This window comes from Brachyhypopomus gauderio, chromosome 3 (genome assembly GCF_052324685.1).
Source record: "Brachyhypopomus gauderio isolate BG-103 chromosome 3, BGAUD_0.2, whole genome shotgun sequence".
Lineage (NCBI taxonomy): Eukaryota > Metazoa > Chordata > Actinopteri > Gymnotiformes > Hypopomidae > Brachyhypopomus > Brachyhypopomus gauderio.
Genome location: NC_135213.1, coordinates 32,865,657 through 32,882,940, shown reverse-complemented (window position 1 = coordinate 32,882,940; position 17,284 = coordinate 32,865,657). Strand labels below are relative to the sequence as shown.

Here is a 17,284-nt window from a genome sequence, read left to right as displayed (position 1 = left end):
TATACATGTAATTGAGTAATTTCATACGATAATTTACTCTAACTTAGCCTATTAGTTTGTGGTTTTATGATACTGCAATATATTTGAAGCTGTCTAGCTGCTTTGGCGTTTAACTGTCAGTGCGTTGTGCTCCTAAGATGGGTCAGACATTTTGATGTGTCTTTGTTACATCGTACTGATTTGCACAACGAAACCTTTGGGCTTCGTTTAAGATCTGGTGTGTTCTCACAGCTCTTATAGGGGACGGTCACGCTGGTCTCAGATATGGTTTTAGGCTTTGTTATAACTATCCGTTTTGCTAGAGATATATAAGACATATATTCGCAAAATGCTTTGCAACCACCATATTTTGTGTGCAATTTGCTCCTTTCGGGCAAAACCGAGGCAGCAGAGACAAGCTGATTGCGGAATTTGAACATATGGACGATCAGACGCTTTCCCTTGATGCAGGCTTCTGGCGCACGTGCTGCGGGGCCTGCGACTGCAGGACAAGTGGCCGAGGCAGTTTTTATATCGTTCTCATAAGCCAGTTCAGTCAGAGATCCATCATAACTAATTAAATCTATTTTGGCTTTTCCCTCCAGAAAAACTGAGTAGTGGATGACCAAAATTAGGGCTCTGAAATTATATCTCACAGGACCGATGTGGAGTGGGAAATTGATGGCAGTTATGTAGCCTACTTCTGACGTTAGCTATCTGGCCTCTGCACTATTATTTGGATAAATGCTTCAGGGGAAATGTTTTATATGAGGATAATGGAACAAATAGCATACAATAAAAAGCCTGTCTTTCTAGTTGCATGATATCGGTGAGGCCTCAGTCATATGTGCTACGACGCCTGACAGATGTTAAGGTATTTTAGGTGCTGTTGTGTGTTCTGAAAATGAATTGAGGACACACGTACCGGACAAGAGATCAAGGACATTTTATTGTTTTCCCACGTTTACCATGCTGCCCCCTCTCGAGCGCCTCCAACACACACACACACACACACACACACACACACACACACACACACACACACACACACACACACACACACACACACACACACGCACACACACACACACACACACACAGTATTTATAACTAACACGCACACAGACACACGCACGCACACACACACACACACACACACACACACACACACACACACACACAGTATTTATAACTAACACGCACACAGACACACACATATATACACAGGTAGAGTATGAAGTATTACAGCGACATTGCAGGATACCAAATATTTTTCCATCACGTGGAATTACAGTCAGTTCGCGTAAACTTCAATTGCAAAATGAACCATGGTTCCACACAGATTATTCTTATTGTCAGAATACCAAAACTATATCTTGCCACAAAGGGCAAATAACACATCGTTATGGGAATCTATCTGAAATATAGGAACGATCACACTAAAGATCGATGTTACAATGCCACAGCCTATCTAACAATAACAGAATATAAAAGCGCCATTGTTTATCAACTCACGGTGCACGACGCATCCTTATCCGTATACAACCAGGCCAGACACCCAGACACATGCACACATCCTCTATTGCTCCTCGACTCAAAATATCGGACACTTTGTTTACCTGGCGAGAAAACCTCGGTGTGTGTATGTATGTATGTATATATATATATAATATATACATGTATATATATATAATCTTCATCTTCAAGAAGAGCTGCATTGTTCTCAGACAATATCTCCCCCTCTGCGCTGGCCGATGTCGCATCCTTTCCACATCGTTGGTAAAATGTGCCTACAGAATATGTGCGCGTGGCGACGGCGCGGGGAGACTGCAGCCTCATCGCGCACGAGGGATGCAAACGGCCCTCCTCGTTTAAAATGACATCATCATTACCTTGGCACTCCCGCGGTCCGAGACCTTTGACCTTCTGTGGTTGGTCCAGATTTTGGTAGTGGATGCCCGTCCCCTCCCCTCCCCTTACCCCCCCCCCCCCCCCCCCCCCCGCTCTCCGAGATGGCCCTGTTCCTTCCTTCACACCGTTCACAGAAGCAGGACAGCGGAGCGTATTTCTCCATCTCGTCGCAGCACGCAGCGGTCTGGGGTATCACCGCTCTCCACCGTGCCCTGCTTGATTCGCGCCGACAACCTGCCACCCCTCGTACAAAAAAGCGAGATCTCTCCATTTAGTGGCGAAACAAACGCGATGTTATTCTTATGTACACTTTTCCTCTGGAATCGGATTTCTCCTTTGTAACGCCACCGCTGGTTCCGTGGGATATCTGTCGCTGCCTGCACAGTCTAACAACCAAAGGAACCTTTTGTGGTATTGAGGGGCAATTTGCAATGCAAATGAGGGCCTGTGTAAGGATGACTGCACCTTACTCGTCGGTGGCTCACTGCTCTGATATTATTTTATGTAATCAAAGTGTCTGAGGGATTATGGCAAAGCCTATAATTTGTGCTTTTTGACCTTTGAAGAAACCGATATTTAGCTGCACTTTGCAGGCATAATGCATTTTGGTAAACGAGGACAACACTGGATGACTTCAGAAATCAAGGAGTTCGGTGGCTGTTTTATACTGATTTTACAACTTCCTTGTTTGGATTTGCACAACTCAAGACAAGGAGATCTCTGGATTACTGTCATGGAATTGGAAGCGAGTTGTTATCTTTGGTTATCTAGCTGTATGAGTGTGTTGGTCGTCATAAAGCTAGATAACCGAAAGTAAAAACTGCCTCCAGAAACATCGAGCCGATTGGATGCTTCATAATTTAATGACATTAAGGGGTCCATTGCTAATGTGTTTCTTACAGTATGTTTTGTGGACTATTTATTAGTAATAGAGAATAATATGAGATGAGTTAAAATGTTAAAAATTTCTCTCTTTCTTGCTTTTATACATAGCAATATTTGTTTGTTTGTTTGTTTGTTTATTGTCTCATGATTATTAATTAGTTAATGCAGTGATGATGGTTACGACTTTTAAATCACTAATCGAACCTGTACAAAGTGACAAGGCTACTGCAAACTGACATTTTACAGAATCCCACGTGCACGACTCCCCTCTTTTTTTATTTCAGCTTGGTTGCCTTTGGCCAGGAAACGGCGCTGGCATCCCAAACAGAAATAATTAGGACATATGCAGAGCTGACAAAAATGAGAAGGGGTGGGCGCGTGGGAGAGCGAGGGGGTCGCTCCTCCTTAATTGATTCCGTTAAACGGAGCGCAGGAGATGTGAACGACTGGACGCTCCCATTCCCACGCTCGAGGGCAGGCGGCGGTGCCACAGCCCAATCCCAATATGACAGACAGGGCCGGCGGGGCTGTGGGCTGTGGAGGGGGATGGGTGGGGCGACATGGGTCATGAAAAGACGTCAAGTGCACCCGACTCATCTGCATCACTTTAGAAAGTAGCGACGGTCCCAGCCTCCGCATACAGGCGCGGGCCCCAAAGTAGTAACGCTTTTAAATGCGCAGTGAGTTGCCATGCATGGTATAAATCGGTTATAAACGTGACAGCGGAGGCCTAATGTAATCATGTTTGAAGAAGTTTTTTTTTCTCCTGTAAAATTACTTTGTTGTTCATTTTTTGAGTAAAGCTGAAACGCAGACTGTAGAATAAAGGACTACGGTGGACCACAGGCTTGTGAAAAGATGACATCACCACTATTGTGTTCTCATTTGTATTTGAACTTGAGAACTGTGAGATTTCCCTTTATTTGGCCTGGAAGCCTTTCATATTGTTTATATTTCCCCAACACTTCGCCGCTTAAATCTAATCTGCTGCTGTGGGAAGATTCATTCAGAAAGCCGTATTCAAAGATTCTGTTGTGTTTAACAAGTCTTCGTAATATGAAGAGTTTTTAAACCGAAATGTGAAATGTGAAATTCGGCGTGTTAAATGCATAATTACAAACAGAAGTTGTGAAATGATAATCTCTTCATAAAAAGCAGCCTTATATTTGACATGGGCTAATATTACTGAACAACCTGAACATTCCACAAACATTTTATTATTATTGTTATTATTATTATTAATATTATTGTTATTATTATTACTGAGATTTTCCAAAGCCTTTGGTGTTTTACGTTACACTAAACTGTAAAACTAGTCTTCATCTGACGGGAGAAAAAATTTCATCGGCTTTGTCACACACGAAACAAACAAGAGTATCTGCTACTCAGCCAGCAGTGTGTGAAGGGATAACCTACAATATCGGGTGATTACCCAGAGCCTCGGAGAACATCTGAGAACGCCAAACAGTGCTGCGGTGAATATAACTGCTATTCACTGCCGATTGTAATTGCCGTTTAGTCTTTTGAATGGAGTCATTGTTTTCAACACCTCGCGTGTCATTTCGTGTTAAGAAATCGATTCAAGTTGACTAACTAAATTTACTTGTTGTCTTGAACTTGAAAGGTGAAGGACTGTAGAAACAGCTTTTAATACGTCTTGTTTCTTTTTACTGCAGCGAAATCTAATGTGTTTAAGATGTGTTTTTATTTTAGAACAGCGTGTTCACCTTCTCAGAACCTTGGCTATATTTCCTGTAACACGTGAAACATTTGTCGCCCTACCAGTCATGCACATTTGATGTTATGTTATCAAATCTTTTGATGTCATCAATTATTTATTTATTTGTTTATTTATTTATTTAAGTCTATGCTGACCAACACTTCATTTTACCTAGTCTAATCAAGGCATGTAGGCATAGGGGTTAGAAAGTCACTCAATCTATTCAAAATGTCACTGCCGCAATTTAATGCAGGGATGTACCACAGAAAGGTTGTGAGTGGTCTGGAATCTCTGCAAATCATATTTGAAGTAGTCTTTCATTATTGCAGTGCCTCACGCCTTGAGTTGATGGAAATGGGTCACGTTTCTCAAGGATATCAGCATTCCACAAAAACAGTGTATGGCCTGTGTAGAATACTTACTGGTGTGACTGACATGCTTCTCAGAAAAATGTAGGCTGGAATTTCAGTTAAGGTTTATGAGGATCTGTCCATGCAAGGCAGCTGTCAAATAACATTCGGAGGTTCGTTTAATTTCAGTTTGTCCAGATTTTTTTTTTACAGGGGAAAAACGAGAAAAAGATTACCGGCTTTGCATTCTCTGTGTCTGGTGTAGATTATATGTATATATATGGTAGTGTTCTGTGTGTGGCTTGCATAGCTGACATTGGGCTGTAACTGCACGAGTATGAATATTGAACACAGTATGCTTCCCTGTATGAAAGGTTTGCTTGATTGTGTGTGTGTGTATGCACGCACACACCCTTGCATATGTTTGTGTGTGTCTTAGGCACATTTACAGTGCATGGAAAAAATCCTGCCTTTTGATTGGCTGAGTAGTATAACCATGGCGACCGAGGCAGCTTATCAGTATTCATTGGGTGAGCAATCTTCATATTTTGGACTAGGTTGCTCCCCTCAGCTGCGAGGCCTTCTGTCTGTCTGCAGTGCTGGCTTTGATACCGCGGGGTCTCCAACAGCCTATAATCACCATTTAAACCTTCACTTAGTGTCCGTGTTTGTTTAAAAATCAGTTTAAAATTAGACCCTCTCTATGCCAGTGTAAGGGAACAGAAATTAATGAAGGTCTCTGTGATACTGCACGTTAAATGGTTCCTTTCTCGTAGGTAGTCCAATAAGGTTAGATATGTTGCTGAATGTCAAGCATTTTAATTGACTGTGTCTAGATCAGTGCCCAGAGATGTGTACAGGGCAAATTACAGAAATGCTGCATGTTGGTGAATTTTTAATTGCTGTAATGTAATAAGGCGTAATGAGTATAATCATAGAAACTTTATTGTAATGACGTTACATCTTGGACATAATATCCACAGTATTATGCCTGAAGAATAAAGCCGAATCATTATGTGTGTGTGCGGGCCAGTTTGTACGTTTCCTGTGCTTTTTAACACCAAGCAGAGTAAGGAACCTCAATCTAACCATAGAGCTTTGTAGTCAGAGAGATCATTAATATCACATATATAACACGGGCTCAGGAAGACTTGTAGCTTAGGTAAATGTTTAAGTGTCTTAGAAAAGTGGTGTAGCGAAGGATAAAGATACATGTTGGAATTTAATCGGTATAATCGTTGCTATCGCATATAACATAGTTTCAGGGTGCCGTGTAGATGCTGTCATGTTAAATGCATGGAGGTGTCTTTTGAAAACTAGCTAAAGAAGCTTGTCAGGAGACACTTGTGTATTATATGAGCAGCATATCTGTTTGTTCACAATGAGCTTGTATGTTTTCTTGTGTGGGGAGCCTTAAGTGAACCAGGTGATGGTTTAGTGCTGTAAGTTTGGCAGTGGTAAGCTTGTCTGGAGTGGTAGTGTTAAACAAGCGGAAGGCTGAGAGATGCTGTGCAAAGCCCCGCCCCTTTTTGCCTGGCTTCTTGTCACATGTACATTGCTTTTCCCATTGGTTGGTGTCGCTGTGGCAACAGGAGGTGACCTCACAGTGCGCATGCTGTGAGTATGCGAAAGCGAATGTGCGTGCGTGTGTGTGTGTGTGTGTGTGTGCGCGCATGCACGCGTGCATATGTGTGTGTGTGTCTACATGAACATGCATGTATCTCAGTTAGTCTCTGATTCTGTATGAATGTGCAAAATTAGAGTGTGTGTGTGTGTGTGTGTGTGTGTGTGTCACTTTCTCTCTCACCATGTGCTACACAATGCCTCAGTTCTCTGTTTCTCTTTGGTGAAATCTTGATTCATCACACTAGGAAGCAGCCAAGCATTTTAAATCTGACGTGATGCTCTCATGTTTCAAGAATATTGTAGCAGAACACTCTGGCCATCTCAGTACCACAGAGGCCATATAAAATAATATACCACATGTGGACACTCATGTTTGAACCACAAATTGTCAATGATAGTTACTGCATATTGACTGGACGATCAAATCCATATTTTGTATATTCTGTAAGAAACGCAGGTGCACGGTCAGCATTTATGCCACAGGCACCTGGTTATTCACTCCCTCGAATGATTAACCCTCCGGTTTCCTTCCACATCTGATCGCCTGCCCATTCATCACGGTTTTGCTCACCATTAGTATTAATTAGACTTCCCGTAAGTAGCAGTGAAAACGATCCCAGTGGAAGATAGAGGCGCAGTGAAGCAGGAGCTTCAAAATCCCGTTCTTACGCAACATGGCGGCGAGCGAGAGTTTGCAGGAACCCAGACGAACGATTTTAGTCCGTTTTAAGTGCTTGGCTGTTCCAGCCTGGAGAACGGTCTCTCCATCAACACCAGCCTGGCTGCCTTGTCCTGATTCGTGCTGCACGTGCATGCGCTGTTGGATGATGGTGTGAATTGCAGAATGTTTGCTCTGTAGCAACAACGCTGCGGAGTCTGTCGAATCAAGGCAGAGAGTGTTAGCGCTGGTTGCACAGTGTTCGACTGGCACAGGCTAGCTGACTGCCTATTTGAATTCTTCTGTGCTCTGCTGAATTTAGCTTATGCAAATGCCCCCCTGCTATAAATAAATTACTAAAATTGCATTGGAATACCCCTCAAACCTGTCAGACGAAAGAGTCTAAATAATACATTTCATGCCGATGAATTATTTAGGTGTATTAATTACAAATAACTGGTAGTGAGGCATAGAGTTGTTCTTAAAAAGGTTATACACACTGTTCCTTTGTATCTGAAGGACTTGCAGTTAGCATTATTAAAACTAAGCTCAGTTTTTCCCCCTCAATGTATTATTTGTAAGAAGTGTCCACTAGCACAAATTAGCTTATGTGGGTCACACAAATAAAACACTGCTATTTCACAGTTTTCATCACTTAAAGCAGCACTTCCACCAAAGCTCTAATTATGTGTGCTAAATTTAGGTGGAACGGATATAACAAGCGCTGGGATCTGAACCCAGGAGCCGTCATCGGGCATGGAACGAATTGGCCTTGTGCCGTTTTGTGAACGGGTACTGTTGGCTCTGAATGCGTGGGGGCCGCAATTAAATGATTTAAGGGCTGCACCTGTCAGGGGCGCCGGCGGTGTGGCGTGGTGAGCAGCTCCCACCGCCCGTCACCGCGCTCACGCCAGAACCGTTGGCTTTTATGCAAATCTGAGGAGCGCCCGCCTCATGCATATGCGTCGTCGCCCCAGAGCCACACGCTTAATGTCCTTATTAGGCATGGGGGGGGGGGGGGGGGGGGATTAAAAATTGATGGTCGGAGAGAAGGGTAGGCCGAGGGTGCCCCTGCATCTGCCCGCGGTCGTGGTGTACGCTCCTCGGACGGAGGAGGAGGAGGAGGAGGAGGAGGCCAGGGCAAGCTGCCGTGCACAACCGCCTTTTTCAAGGTGCCACCATCTTAAAGGGCTTAGCGGCGGCGAGCATGCGGCAGAGGGGCGGACCTAAAATGTCCGCTGGCACAGGCTCGTGCACCGCCCCCGCCAACCACGCCGGCCACCAATTACAAAATTAGCCGGCGTGGCTGGCGCGCCCCCGCACCGGCCGTCACCTCATTAGCATGCATAAACGTAGCGGCATTCGTGTGTCCCCCCCCCCCCCCCCCCCTCTCCCTGCCTGCATTACTGTCAGCTGCATATTCGAATGGCTCGTGGCTACGGTGTCTTATCCACCGCGCAACACGTGCACGACGACCCGGCGCAGGGCGGAACCCAACGCGCTTTATCGCACTCCGCATTCACCTATAGCGCCGCACGGACTCCGGGAATTCCAAATGAATATTTATCCGGTCTGTGCTGAGCTGTGGCCTGTGGCTAGGACCTGGGTAAGCCATTACATCTATATTTAAATCCGCGGGCTTAAATCGGGCTCATGCTAAAGTTAAAGTCACGCCCACCTCGCTAATGGGTGGCGGTTTCGGGCCTGATAACGCTGGCCCTGCCTATCTGACACCGATTGCCTCGGAAGAGGGCCCAAAATGCCTCTGAAGGCCGGACTATTCCTCTATTTCTATGCTGAAACCAGCCGAAGCACCAACCGGTGCTTCTGTGTCTCAGTCACAGCTCTCATGACGACTCGCCCATGCAGGCCCCTCTGCCTTACTGCCATCCGGGGCCCGAGGGCCCAATCTTTCCCCTGGGGCCTGATCCGCTCCAGGCATGTAATTGTTTCAAAGGTAGCTGCGTGGAGGGTGGGGGAGGGGCAGGCTGGGGAGGTGGCTTCGCATCATTTACATTCCTGCTTGTTTATTGGCCACAAATAAGCCCCAGTGCCCGCCTCTGCCCGCCTCCACGCCTGCCCACGCACGCCCTGCCTCGAGCATCCATTTGAGTGCGCATGAATATGCAGGTGTGCAAAAAAATAGGGGGGGGGGGGGGGGGGGGGGAGGGGGTGGTCTGCTGTGCGCTGAGAGCATCTCTAAGTGGAGTTAGATGGCGAAAGGGGAAAAGAGATGAACAAAGAACAGGACAGGCATGCATCTCGTGCTGATGTGTAGCCCAAGGCCGAGGGCCATTGTGGCCGGCGGCGGGTAATTGCCGAGGGCTGAGGGGAGGCGGCGCAGTGTGGGCGAGGCGTCGGGGCTTCGTTCTCCACTTCCCGCCCCGGAATACGCGCCAAGCCGCTTTTATCGCCTGCACTGGCGCCTACGGTCATTGCTGTAACGGAGCTCTTCCGGGGGGGGTTGTGGGGGTGGAGGCCCTAGACCCGAGGTTGGAGGATGTTCGGAGCAAACGAGGCACCGTGCCGGGGGAGTGGCCCTGTGCCGTTAGGCCGGGGTGTAATGGGTCTTTTGACATAGCTGGGCTTTTTGATGACGTTGGGTGCTGCTGACAGTGATCTGTAATGATGCTAAACGTAGTAGCGTGGGCCAATGTGAGTCTTTTCGCATGTATAGCAAATGTCATTTGCTACTCTCGGGTTGTTTTAATCCTGGTGCAAGAACATAAGGGTGTGTATATTTCTATGAACATTCTGTGTGTTTGTAACACCTGTGCATGTTTATGTATTCACACATTTCATTTTCAAATGCACTTGTGTGTGTGTGGGACTGTGAGTGTGGGTGAGTGTGCAGTTGCCCAGGTGGGGGGTGTGTGTGAGTGTGTATGTGGGTGTGCATGTAAACCCCCCCCCCCCCCCCCCCCCACCCGCCCGACTACATCTTGTGGTCTCACCCCCCCAGCAACTTGGAATAGTGTTAATTAGTGTGAAAGCGCGCTATGGTGGTGTTTGCAAAAACTCCTCTGCCCCTCACACACTCCCACACAAGCTCTCCTTCGCACGCAAGCAGACACACATGTGCACACACCTACACACCTGATGTGTGGAACCCCCCTTAGACTTCAGAGATGAGAGCGGTGTAATTAAATTCCTGCATGTGTTAGGCCAGGCCTGTCAGTGCCTAATGAAAGCATATGAGGGAGTCTCCTGTCTGCGGCACGCCGCAGAAATCACGCGGCGAGCCGCGGAGGGTGACCGGAGAGGGACTGACCCGACACGTAATCACACACCGCACCGCCGCAATTATTTTCATGCCATCTGAATAGAATTCATGTGAACGGAGCTGTGAAATGCAATGCACGAGGTCCGTTCCGTTCTCCGAACGCCGTCGCGGAGATTTGCACTGGACGTGTCCGTGACTACGTAACGCCGTGCTTGTGTACGCATTTGAAAATTGTGCCTAAGCATTTCGCTCCTTCATCTGGTCGTGGTCCACGTGTGTGTGTGTGTGTGTGTGTGTGTGTGTGTGTGTGTGTGTGTGTGTTCCTGCATGTGTGCAAAAGCCCTTGTTTTTCATCCTGCAGACGAGCTGCAGACTGTCAGTAGGGGGAATCATACCTGGCTCCATGCTAGACCGCTCGTCCCTCACAGAGCCCAGTAGCCACTGATTGTCAGGGCTGGGGTGCTGGCAGGGAGATGCAATAACTCCAGACACCCGGACTGCGCCACTGTGGAGGGGGATGGGTGGACTCGCAGGCTGCCAGCACCGCAAGTTGGGGGGGGGTGGGGGTGGGGATGGGGAAAAAAACGCACTTGCTTTTGCCCGAAAACAGATTCTGTGGGCTAGACAAACGCATGGACCTGCTTAGCAGCATGGGTGCTGAGGCCCTCCTCATCAGTTTGGAAGGAACTGTCACGGCTTTTTTCAGACACCGGGGCTCGGCATCATCCAATTATAAGCAGGGACAGGAAATATGTCATGAGAGAGGAAGTGCATCATAGCTGTTGTGACTAATGCTGGGCCTGTTTCTGGGAATATAAGTTGGGGTCTGGTGTAAACAACCATCCCTGGTCCTTTCAGACTGTGTCTGACGTCACTGGGTAGACCTTCAATTTATTCAGGAGTTCATTGGTAAACAATTATTCTACTGACAGTACCTCAAGATAAGAGAGAAAATGTAATAAATGCCTTCATTTCCATTGTCATATACCTTTGCAAAATATAAAAATTGTAGTGATGTTTGTGTATGTGTGAACCATTTTCAATAAAGCTATATCGTTATTACTATGATCACTTTGACCCTGTGACCTTTTATTTTTAATAGCATTTCTATAATAAATGGTATAATAGGCCGGTATATACAAATGTGTTTTCTAAATGCTTACAATATTCTACAAGCATCTACTCCGTATACGCCAGTGTTTTAAAAGATAAGATGCTATTAATGTGTAATAAACACATATTCCACTGAACAAAGCACTACATCAGTATTCGCTGTCCTCATGAAAAAGGAACATGTGAAATTGCTTTGTGTCAGCCCAGAAACCAGACTGGGAAAGGAAAGCTGACGTCCGCTAGGAGAAAGCCACGATCACACGGACATTGCCCACACTTGTTCTGCACCTATTTAAAACCCGATTAAAACCTGCTGTGATGGTTCCCAGATGACCAAGAGAAGATGAAGAAATGCAGCTTTGAAGGGCAGTCATTATCATGCTCTGACTTGTAGATCGTTGCAAATTGCCAAGTATTTGCATATCGAAACCATCTCATTTGAACTGTTTGAGAGCAGCCCTGTTAATTTATGACTCTGTCCCACTCTTGTGGTCCCAGTAGTAGTTTTAATTATCACAAATGAAGGAATTGACGTTGGTAAGTATTTTACAGAGTGATTGCGGAAGACAGTGCAGGCGATTTGTTGCTTTAACATGACGTTCTCAAATGGAGAGAAGATCATGGCTGTAAGGCACTGTGTCTCAGGCCAGATGAGTCCTTCAGCGTAGCAAGTTTAGCGTGCAAAGCCTCACGTCAGCCCAAGTAGTGCTAAATCAAGGATGCTACACACTGAGTTATATCTCTCTTCCTCTTCTGTAAAATTGCTATGTTTTCAAGTTAACTTTGCGAGACACCTAGGGAAAGAAACACAATGGAAAATGTGTTTGAGAGGACAGTGCTGTATGGACGTTGGGGTGTGTGTGTATATGTGTGTGTTTGGCTTTCGGCTGATGACTCCTGAGAATGCACTGCTGTTGAGCTCTAGGGAACCACTGGCCATGGAGATGTTCGGAGGTGACAGTCACACGACCGTAGCTGACATTCCTTCATACATATATAGCACATCTGAAATTGAAATAGTTATTTCGGTTTCAGAACTTGGGAGCTGCATACATTCAGAATGCATGGTGCACCATCTGAAGGGCTTGACGTGCTCGCCATTTCCCTTCATCAGTTATGAAAACCTATAAGGATCGTCCAAAAACCAGAAATGTTAGGCTATAGCTTTGAAATGCAAATTATTTATGGGTTCTATTTTCCATTACATTGCAGGAGCTGGGAAAAATGACAGTAACTTACTACTGGAGAAGAGAATGGCGAGACGGAGTTGGCTACTTTATCCTCCAATAAAACCTGCGTCAGGTGAGTTCGGGAAAAGAGAGAGAGAGAGAAAAAAGAAAGCAGGCTTAAAACGTGCAGGTGGGCTGGCATCATTTGCTAGTGGAAATCGTTGAGACCGCTGTCCCTCTCTGCTGTCCTCCACTGTGTGTCCAGGAAAGTGCTACGCGCTTACCTCCAATTAACACAACGTGGTTTAAACAAAATAACACCATCTTTGCTAAAGACAGTAGCAATAAGGACACTCCATTAGTGTGAAAGAGGCGTCTCAGTGGTCCTCCTGTACCCCCACTCACAAGGACGAGACAGAGACGGCCCTTAAATACAGTTTAAATACAGTAATGTCGGCTGCATTCACAGAAGGACCGACAAATCTGCGGCACGATAAGCACCTTGGCCGGGCCTTCTTAACGCCGTCGTTAGCTTGACCGGCAGTGTTTAATTTGGAGACACCAAACGTTTTTTACGTGCGACGCTTCATGCATTCTCATTCGGCCATAAAGATCCAGCAACTTTTTGTATTTGTTGTTTTGGAAGACTGTGTTGTATTGCCGTCTTTAATGAGGGCGTGTGGTGTAATCCAGAGTGTAACGTATGTACGTTATGCTGTTTGGAGGGTGCTGATGGGAATTGTAGTTCAGATGGAGGTAGTATATAGTGACGTGGGATTGCTAGTCACTACTGTTACTGTTGCTAATTGTGATTGCTGCCTGTTGGAATAACATTTTAGTAGACACTGTAACGTCATTTAATATCAAACAGACATCTTTATACTAGCAATGAAGGACTTCTTCTCCTGGACAGCCCATCTGCCTAGATCTTGGGAACTAGGTTGTTTTTAGAGTAGAGGTCAGCTCTGATTCAACCTCAGATAATGGATTAGGGATGATTTAGGAATGAAAACACAGTAATGCCATGTGAAGAAGAATATATTCTTACCCATGCTATAATGGCTCCTCTCATCAACACAAGCGTTATGTGTTAGTCTATGCCAGTGTATTTTTTTCATATCCTCCCAGTCCAGTTCATTTGGAGATGAGTCTTAGAGGTCAGCTCATGTGCGCCTTTAGAATGTTAAGATGTGCGAAAAGAGGTTTTCTAATCGCTCCGTTAATTACGATGGGCTACAGGAGACAGGAAATGCTCCCACGGGAACAGAGGATGCCAGTACAGCCTGTGTCTTGTCAGCTCTGAAGCCAGCCGAGAGCTGTTCACGGCACTGGCGTACATGCCATACATTTACCGTTTATTCAGAAAAAAGGTCTTCTAACATCTCAGACATGCTGTGTTGAGGTGTCATAAATCCCATTTTTGGTGGGCTCAGTGTAATGGTTTGTAAAACGTGGCTATACGTATTGTGTGTGTGTGTGTGTGTGTGTGTGTGTGTGTGTGTGTGTGTGTGTGTGTGTGTGTGTGTGTGTGTGTGTGTGTGTGTGTTTGTGTGTGTGTGTGTGTGTGTGTGTTTTATTTTATACATGATTCAGAATTCATCTGCAATGTAAATTTTTCTTATTTGCTGAATAATTCCACATTTCATGCCTGACTTTCAGTCCTGCCCTGGTGCTGTCTTTCACCAGTTCATGACACACACACACACACACACACACACACACACACACACACACACACACACACACACACACACACACACACACACACACACACACACACACACAGAGTCACAGAGCATAACCCCTCGGTTGCTTTTTCTGGAACATTCTTTCAAAAAAAGGGAGAAAGAGAACAGTATTGTGCTAATCAGCTTTTGATCCTCATTCATGTTTCAATTATAGATCTGGGTGAGATCTATAATTAAATATGATAGAGAAGCGTCGCGTTCATTAAATATCCAAGTGGCATTCTGCAGGGGGAGAATCTCTGTGTAGAGCAAGTTTAACCCGCATCATCATTTTACGCGGAGAACAAAGACTATGCGCATAGCAAAATGCATGCAAATGTATGCAAATCGCCGGCAGCAAGGGGAAAGAGAGGAGGAGGCAGTCTAGGGATGATGGAGAAAGGGGGAGGAGCTCAGCATAGAGGCGCTCGGTGTTTACCTTTGCAAAGCGGCCGTTTCCTCGCTTTGGCTTGTTTTTATTACACAAAATATTTTCCTCAAAATATGCTAGAGATGGAATTTAAAAGCTGATAGAGGTCATATTAATTTCTCCTGCTTGTCATTGGTCCTCCCAACCTTTCATATGTGGACCGCTGGTATGCTAATGCCCCCATGGCCGAGTGAGATGGTCTTGCCTAAGACAATGCGAGACCCTGGCATCTGGAAATCACACTTCATGTTGCTTCTATATTCTACCGCTTTCCCACATTTCAGATAAATGGCCCATACATATTTCTGATATGACCCTATAGACTGCTCCAGATATGTGGCTTTTTAGAATAATGGTTATAGTGAAATAAGAAAAACCATGCAGAAATGGCCCTGAAAACTGTATGGGATGATAAGTTTAATTCAGATGGAGATTTTCTAAATCTAAAGTTAGGTTGTCATGAAAATGGGTCAAATAAACAGTTATCGCCCTCACCAGTCCCTGACTGTTTATTAAGTGATGCTATCATTAGTAATAGTACAATTATTACCAAGTCATACTATCATTAGTTATTGTATGTTGGTCTGTTTGATGTTAGTGGTAGCTGTTCCTGATACCTGCAGTACATTATGTATTTGCGTTTGACAGTGCAAATGGGTAGATGTGTGTGTGTGTGTGTGTGTGTGTGTGTGTGTGTGTGTGTGTGTGTGTGTGTGTGTGTGTGTGTTTGTGTGTGCGTGTGTGTGCGTGCTGCATGGGGGGAGGGAGGTTGAGACTTGCAAAGATCATTGATTTGTGTGCGGCAGCACATGAAAGTTAAAATAATGTTCTACCTCAGACAGGAGGCACAGCGCTTCGTTTCAGATGTGTTTGTGGCATGCGTGCACACGCGTGTACACACACACACGCACACACACAGGCACACACTTTCATACTTGTCTGGGCCTCTCCTTAGACACTATATAGCAGGAGAGGGGGATGGGGTGTGAAAGCATACTCAGACACGTATGATAATACCTAATGATGTTAACATTCCTGCATGTCTAATACAGTAGGATCCTGCCATGGAGATGCTCTGTTTGTGTGTGTAAGTGTGTGTGAGTTCTGAGGTGGTGGTTTAGACGCTAAATTAATTCATGTGTCTGAAGCTCGACTGGGTTTGAATGTAGTCATTCGAACTTCAAATTCTCAGAGCTGGTCCAGGTTTCGGTTCCGGTCCCCCGTTCCATGAGCTTGGCTGAGTCCTAGGCCTCTTCTCCTGGCCAAACGCACGCCTCAGCCTTGCGTGTGAAAAAGCCAGACGGAGACGTGAGAGGAGAGATGTTCGAAAGTCCCGTCCCTCTCCGACACCAGCGGGCGCGTGCAGGCGTTGCGCGGGCACTCGGTGGCAGAGGGGTGCGTCGGCGTGAGGCTGGGGGCGGCACGGCAAGGCGCCGCTTTTCGCCGCACACGAGCACAGGCGGAATAAATCGCACCTGCCAGACGTCTGTGGCCCCTCCCTGGCTAGCTCTCGCGCCCCCCCCCCCCCCCCCCTCCGCCGTTCTAATTGGCAGCTTAGACGGAGGTGAGACCGCGCGCATCCCCACTCACATCATTTTGTTAACCTCACATCAAGCGGAACACCCCCCCCCCCCACCCCCATCACCTCCACCCCATCACCCCCACCCGACCCACCAATGGGAACAGACTAACTAGATATGAAAATAGAAGGGTAGCGTTCGTCAAGCGAAAGAGAGCGAGGAGGGGCGAGAGAGGGGAGAGAGAGAGAGAGAGAGAGAGAGAGAGAGAGAGAGAGAGAGAGAGAGATTCGTCTCTGGAGGAAGGACGGAAGACCTTATTTTCCATGGCCACCCTGTGCCGCCGTATGCACTGCAGATCCGACCGAGCCCCCAGCTCCCCTCTGCTCCCCTCTGCTCCCCTCTGCTCCCCCCAGCTCCCCTCTGCTCCCCTCTGCTCCCCTCTGCTCCCCTCTGCTCCCCTCAGCTCCCCTCTGCTCCCCTCAGCTCCCCTCTGCTCCCCTCAGCTCCCCTCTGCTCCCCTCTGCTCCCCTCAGCTCCCCTCTGCTCCCCTCAGCTCCCCTCTGCTCCCCTCTGCTCCCCTCTGCTCCCCTCTGCTCCCCTCAGCTCCCCTCTGCTCCCCTCTGCTCCCCCTCTCCGCCCGCCATGCCTGTTTGTGCTGCCGTACCTCCCCACATACCCAACCAGCACCACCTCTCAGCTCTCCATAAAATGTCAAGTTAATTTCCTGGGTGGCATGAGCTACACCTTGCCATGTGACGTGCCCCTGTGTGTGTGTGTGTGTGTGTGTGTGTGTGTGTGTGAGGTTCACGGGCACGCGCATGTACATGTGTATGCATGTGTGTGTGTGCGGTAGAGAGTGGGGGAAGTGCTAAGGCACCGGGGAAGTAGGAAGACCATGGCAGTGTGTGCTCACAGATGTCGTTGATGCTGTGTATACACCGCGTGTGTGCATTTGTGTGTGTGTGTGTGTGTG

General features: G+C 46.7%; 1 long non-coding RNA gene across 1 annotated transcript in view; it reads left to right on the top strand.

The window, feature by feature from the left end:
* LOC143509212 (uncharacterized) overlaps window positions 1–17,284 on the top strand; it is a 36,552-nt gene that overhangs the window by 771 nt on the left and 18,497 nt on the right. The window contains exon 2 of the long non-coding RNA XR_013129610.1: window positions 12,678–12,767. This is a non-coding gene — a long non-coding RNA (uncharacterized LOC143509212). The remainder of the gene's footprint in view (window positions 1–12,677; window positions 12,768–17,284) is intronic.